The sequence below is a fragment of the Dipodomys spectabilis genome, unplaced genomic scaffold (assembly GCF_019054845.1).
Source record: "Dipodomys spectabilis isolate Male_0828 unplaced genomic scaffold, ASM1905484v1 ptg000301l, whole genome shotgun sequence".
Classification (NCBI taxonomy): domain Eukaryota; kingdom Metazoa; phylum Chordata; class Mammalia; order Rodentia; family Heteromyidae; genus Dipodomys; species Dipodomys spectabilis.
This window is the reverse complement of record NW_024870978.1, coordinates 11,961,646-11,967,671: the sequence shown is the minus strand read 5'-3', so window position 1 is coordinate 11,967,671 and position 6,026 is coordinate 11,961,646. Positions and strand designations below refer to the sequence as shown.

General features: G+C 35.9%; 1 pseudogene; it reads right to left on the bottom strand.

Annotated features, from left to right (window-relative positions):
* Window positions 1–645: 645 nt before the first annotated feature.
* Window positions 646–745, bottom strand: LOC122127527 (annotated as a pseudogene).
* Window positions 746–6,026: the final 5,281 nt, after the last annotated feature.

Here is a 6,026-nt window from a genome sequence, read left to right as displayed (position 1 = left end):
AGATATTTCTGCTTCTTGTCTGAAAAAAGTATATTTTAAAATATTCTATATTCTGTGTTTGCATAATATCCATAATCTGTTTCATTCTTTCTTAGATATACTTTGCATTAAACATTGTTTTATAATATATATATTCATTAATAAATGTGTCCTTTCAGATTGTATTCCATATAGAAAATTTAAGATTATTTTTTTTCTAGGTTCTTTTTTTTTTTTTTTTTTGGTCCAGTCGTGGGCCTGAACTCTGGGCCTGGACTCTGTCCCTCAGCTCTTCAGCTCAAGGCTAGCGCTCTACCACTTGAGCCACAGCATCACTTCCGTTTTTTTTTCTTTTTGCTTATGTGGTGCTGAGGAATCGAACCCAGGGCCTCAAGCATGCAAGGCAAGCGCTCTACCACTGAGCCACCTTCCCAGCCCCTTTTTCTAGGTTCTTATAGTAGTATATTTTTTTTGGATAAAATGACAATGTTAACTAATTTCAAAAGTTTTGTAAAGGTTATTCCATGTAAAGGCCTTTCTAAGGTGAAGATTTAATACACTGATGTCAAACTAATGTTTAATTCTAACACTTGCATATATTGTTACACTTGTAATTTTGGAATCAACTTTTAAATAACTGTTTTTCATTTCTGCAACTGAAGAATGAAAAATATGGAATACTTCACGAATTTTCATATTATCCTTGTGCAAGTGTCATGTTAATCTCTGTATTGTTGTAATTTGGGTATACGTGCTGCTGAAGCATGTAGTATCCTCTAAATTTAAGTAGTTAATGATGCAATCTTTATATAGGCTTATATCTTTGGGTGCCTCTTTGTAGCAAGGAAACCTTATTGTTCCTAACAATACTATTGATCTTATTTCCCTAAAATAATGTGTATAGTGGGAAAAAAATTATATTGTTCGGTCGATTGCTCACATTTGCATTTTTTGTCAATGACAATTTTAAGTCTTTTTCATTTTAGATTTGATCATACTTTGAAGCACTTATAGCTAGGTCCTAAGGTGGTGACTTTTTCAAGTACTTATTTACGTAAATGAGTTAGCTTTGTGGAGCTAATAGATTCAAAGTAAGCCTTGCTTAAGAGCTACTTCTAAACTTCTGCAGCTGAAATTTTACCAAATGAGGTCTTACTGGCACAAATGTCTACCCTTTATCCTTCTTCCACATAGGAACATACCAACCAGAATATCCTACCCTGACAGCATAGTTTGTCTTACTAGAACAAAACTAATCTTAGTTACAAGGGATCATAGAGAGATGAACAGTTCAGACAGAACTGTTCAGACTAGAAGGCATTTTATCAAAATTTAAGTGTTTATTATACCTACCATTTCAAAAGTAGCTAACGCCAAGGTGAAAAAATTCTTCATATGCATGATTTCCTGATGTCTGGCCTGTCTACCTTCCAACCAGGCAGGAACTTACACTACTGCCTTTCTATCACCAAATATTTCCATAGCTCCAGGAGAAGTCCATGTTTCTCCTCATTATTAGGCCTTAAATTGGTAATGTTTTAATCACAGTGTTTCCTCTTGCCTCCAGGCTGTAAATCTACAAATGGTAAAGCTTTAGGTCAAACTCTACCTAACACTGAGGTACAGATAATGCAATAACACTTTAAAACAAGTTGTCTTTGATACCCTAACCACAACAGAACAATGCAAAACATGTGCCCTTTTTATTATATTACATATAGTTATATATTTTATATTTATATGTGCTGATTTCATATTTCACACAGTGAAACTTAGTAGAATTAATTGATAATTTGACAAATAAATTGATAATTATTTATTCCAATAAAGAGAATTGGAATATAAATAATTAGGTTTAGAATACATACTAGAATATAAAAAGTATCAATGTAATGTCTTCACTATAAACTTGTGATACCTTCTAAGTGTTCTTGTTCTTCTGAATTCACATGATAAAAAAAAATGTTGTTTTCCTCTAATCTATAAGGGATTTTACTCTGCTGCTCTGTTTATTGTTTTAACTCACTGGTTCCAAAATGTTTTTCTCCATATTTCTGAAGCATTCCTATTGATTATACCCAAATTTTTCTGATATGATGTATAAAAGATATTATTCTTCTGCAAGATGTATGGGTCCTAGGATCCTATGTCCCAGTTACCTGCATCATCAGATAACAGGGTCAAGACTTCTCAACTAGGCCCAGGCAACATGCCAACAGAAAGTAATTGAAGAGTCATGTCAATTTCTCATTTCCTATAATATTTCAGGGCCCCAATTCCTTGAGAAACAGGAATTAGCAGTAAGCAATAGTGAAATGCAAGTCAACTTAAAATGAAGGATGAGATCACAAAATCTAAGAGAAAGTACTGCAATTCAAACTTTCAATTTACAGATGACCAGCCCATATGAGTTAACAAAATCACAAAGTGTCACAAGATTATTTTTAATACCCCTCCCCTAATGATTAATGAAAGATTTCAGTCCAGCATAAGTGGGCCAGCAAAATAGCTCCTGGAAGGATAGATCCACAATTGGTCTATTAAGGCCAGGAAAACTTGACTTAGAAGTCAAATGTAATTCAGAAAAAAACATTAATTGAGAAGATCCTTAGTGCTTAATAACACCGTGAGATGTACAAGTTGTCATGTCGAAAACAAACTTTACAACTTTGGTGCTGGGGGCGGGGGGGGGGAGGGGGGAGGATCTGGTCGGGGGGCAGGGGGAGGATGCCAAGGGATGGGAAGGGGAAACAAAGGAGGAGGCAACAATGCTTGATAAGAAATGTACTCATTACCTTGCCCATGTAATTTTAACCCCTCTGAACAGTATTTTCACAATTAAAAAAAACACTGGTACTTCAGTAAAACTTGATTCTGTGGTATTAAAATGCTGTCATTCTCAAAATATTTAATCTCCTGAAAGTGTATTCTTTTTCTTTTTTTTTTTTTTTTACATTTCTTTTTTTTTTTGGGTCCGGTTGTGGGGCCTGAACTCTGGGCCTGGGCGCTGTCCCTCAGCTCTTCAGCTCAAGGCTAGAGCTCTACCACTTGAGCCACAGCACCACTTCCAGCTTTTTTTCATTTTGCTTATGTGGTGCTGAGGAATCGAACCCAGGGCCTCAGGCATGCAAGGCAAGCGCTCTACCACTGAGCCATCTTCCCAGCCCCAAGTGTATTCTTTTTCAAATAATCTTTGAAAAATCAAATTCGCAAACCAGGCACTAGTGGCTCACGCATGTAATCCTAAATACTCAGGAGGCTCAGATCTGAGGATCACAGTTCAAAGCCAGCCCGGGCAGGAAAGTCCGTTAGACTCTTATCTCCAATAAACCACTCGAATATCAGAAGTGGCACTGTGGCTCAAGTGGTAGAGTGCTCGCCTTGAGCTCAAGAGCGCAGGGACAGTGCCCAAGCCCAGAGTTCAAGCCCCACGACCTTCCAAAAAAAATTCACATTCACCAAAATAACATTTGACAAATAGATGATACTTAGTGGCAATAGAGTTACAATAGAGTTGATTTGTGTACCCAGCACTAATGCCAATCAGGTTCAACCATTCATTAAACTGTAGAAATAGTGCCACCCACCATTTGTGTTGTTCATTAGATGCCTTCCAAAATTTGTTAAATATATCAGCCTCCCATATTTCAAACCCAAACGTTAGCTAATAAAGTAAATTTCATCATTTAATAAGGTACATTTTAAAAAGTCACAAATAGTTGCCTTATAATATGTTATTTTATGTTTTCCCTATCTGTCTAACATAGTAAGTCTTGAATATGGGTACTCATCAGAGATATGACAAACATAAAATCTGTCTTCTATTTCTATCATATTCCTCTATAATAGTACATTTTAATTTTCTTTTTTCAAAACTTAAATGTAGTAGAAAATATTATCCCATGTAAAATTAAATGATCACACACCATTGTACAAAGCCATTTATAAAAATTGGTAGTTTGGAATACATTCTAAACCATTTTTAAACTTTCTTGTTGACTAAAGATTAATCTTCCAAATGGATGAGAATTAAATCATGTCTAGGTGCTTCACGCCTCCAGTCTTGCAAATTATTATTGCAGTTGAATGAATTATGGAAATATAAGCTGACATAAGTTCAAGTATATGCAGGATTGAAACTCCATGGAATGTATATAAACCTTTCAAACTTTTAACAGACAGTTTAACAGAATGACTATCAGGAAGTTGAAACCAGAATGGAATAATAGTAAATACATAGAATGAATGAAAAATAGAACAAGGGGCAAGTTCAGCTAGAATATCAATGTACACATGTGATAAAGAAAGTGGTTAATCTGAAATAAATCTTGGAGAAGGAGTTGGTTGACAATGATGGAAGGAGTGAATCTGATCCAGGAGCATTGGACAATTAGATGGACATATTTAATTGTAACACACTTGCACAACTTTTTGAAATTCAGTGAAAAAACACACAAAAATTACAACCAAACAGCAATCTCTAGAAAGTATGAATATGACCTCTCAAAATTTTAAGCAGTTAATGAAGGGCAGTCTTGGGAAAAGCAAACAAAACTATTCAAAGAGGGCATTTGAGGTAGGGGAGAAATTTGAACAGATTTAAATAGATTGTCTCAGGTTATAAATCAACTATATCTGCTTCAAATGTTATCTTCCTTCTGTGAGTTCTCTCTGACTGAACTGGATACTCGAGTCCTGAGCCACACTTGATATCTTGTGAAGATAGAATGGAAGAGAAAAATATCAAGAACCCATTACTCCGCTGGAGAGAAAACAATCCTCTAAGTTTTCTTTCATCTCTCTTCACTACTCTTTCTTCATACTTTTAAGTCAATTGATATTGAGTTATATATTTCCTTCTTTGTTCTGGAAAAGTAATTGGTGAAAGTAATTCACTAAATATTATTTGCCATTTTTTATCATGCTATTTACTTGTTCAAGGGAGACCATTAAACTTCACACCTGCATTTGGTTGCCATAAAAACCCAACATTGATGTTAATCAGGACAAACTCTAATGTAAAACTTTGTCTCCAAAAAAACCAGTCCAAGAAACTGTGATCACAAATATTTGGATATCCATTTTTCTTTTTTCTTTTACCTTGAAAGTCTTCTTGTGTCGGGCTGGGAAGGTGGCTCAGTGGTGGAGCGCTTGCCTTGCATGCCTGAGGCCCTGAGTTTGATTCCTCAGCACCACATAAGCAAAAAGAAAAAAGCCAAAAGTGGCGCTGTGGCTCAAGTGGTAGAGCACTAGCCTTGAGCTGAAGAGCTGAGGGATAGCGCCCAAGCCCAGAGTTCAGGTCCCACGACCAGACCCCCCCAAAAAAAAAGAAAAAAAAGAAAGTCTTCTTCTGTCTAAAGTGCCAACAAACGTAAGTACTCCACCACTTTTTGGTTCAATCACTTCTAACCTCAAAGATATATTTTGCTAACAAGATGCCTAGAGGAAACCGCAGAATACTCCACTTTTATCTTCTCTTAAGACTCTCCTTAGATACCATATCAGGAACAGTGAAGTTATTCTTTGCAAAATTATTTCAATAGATTATTTTTCTCTTAGTCTTGCATTTGCTCAACAAGATGTATGGAAGAGAATAAAGTTAAATCACCCATACCTTGGATGACAGTGTCTGTTACAAAGGACAATGCTTCTATGTTCTCCTTCTATGTCCTCCTCTTAGCTCTTGCCTGATTTCCAATTAATCACAGCTTCTTGGCTTCAAGTCTAGAGAAGCTGAAGGACTATAAGGCCTCCCCCACTGCTACATCTTCATGGTTTCTCCTTTAAAACTCTTTGAAGTTGCCTCCTTTGGATGTGGGATTTATTTTCATGTCTTCATTCAATCAGTTCTGCATTGTAGTGAGCCAAATAAGCTCTGTAAAATCACCTTAGGTAGCAAAAATATTACAATCTATGTCAAAAATTTTGGCCTCCCTCCACTGCTGAAGCCAATTTGCTTAGCTAGGGCTTCTAAGAACACTGATTTCCGACCTTTTCCATGTGCTCAATTTTTTTCTGAACCCAAAACTTTTTGGCTTATGTAATAA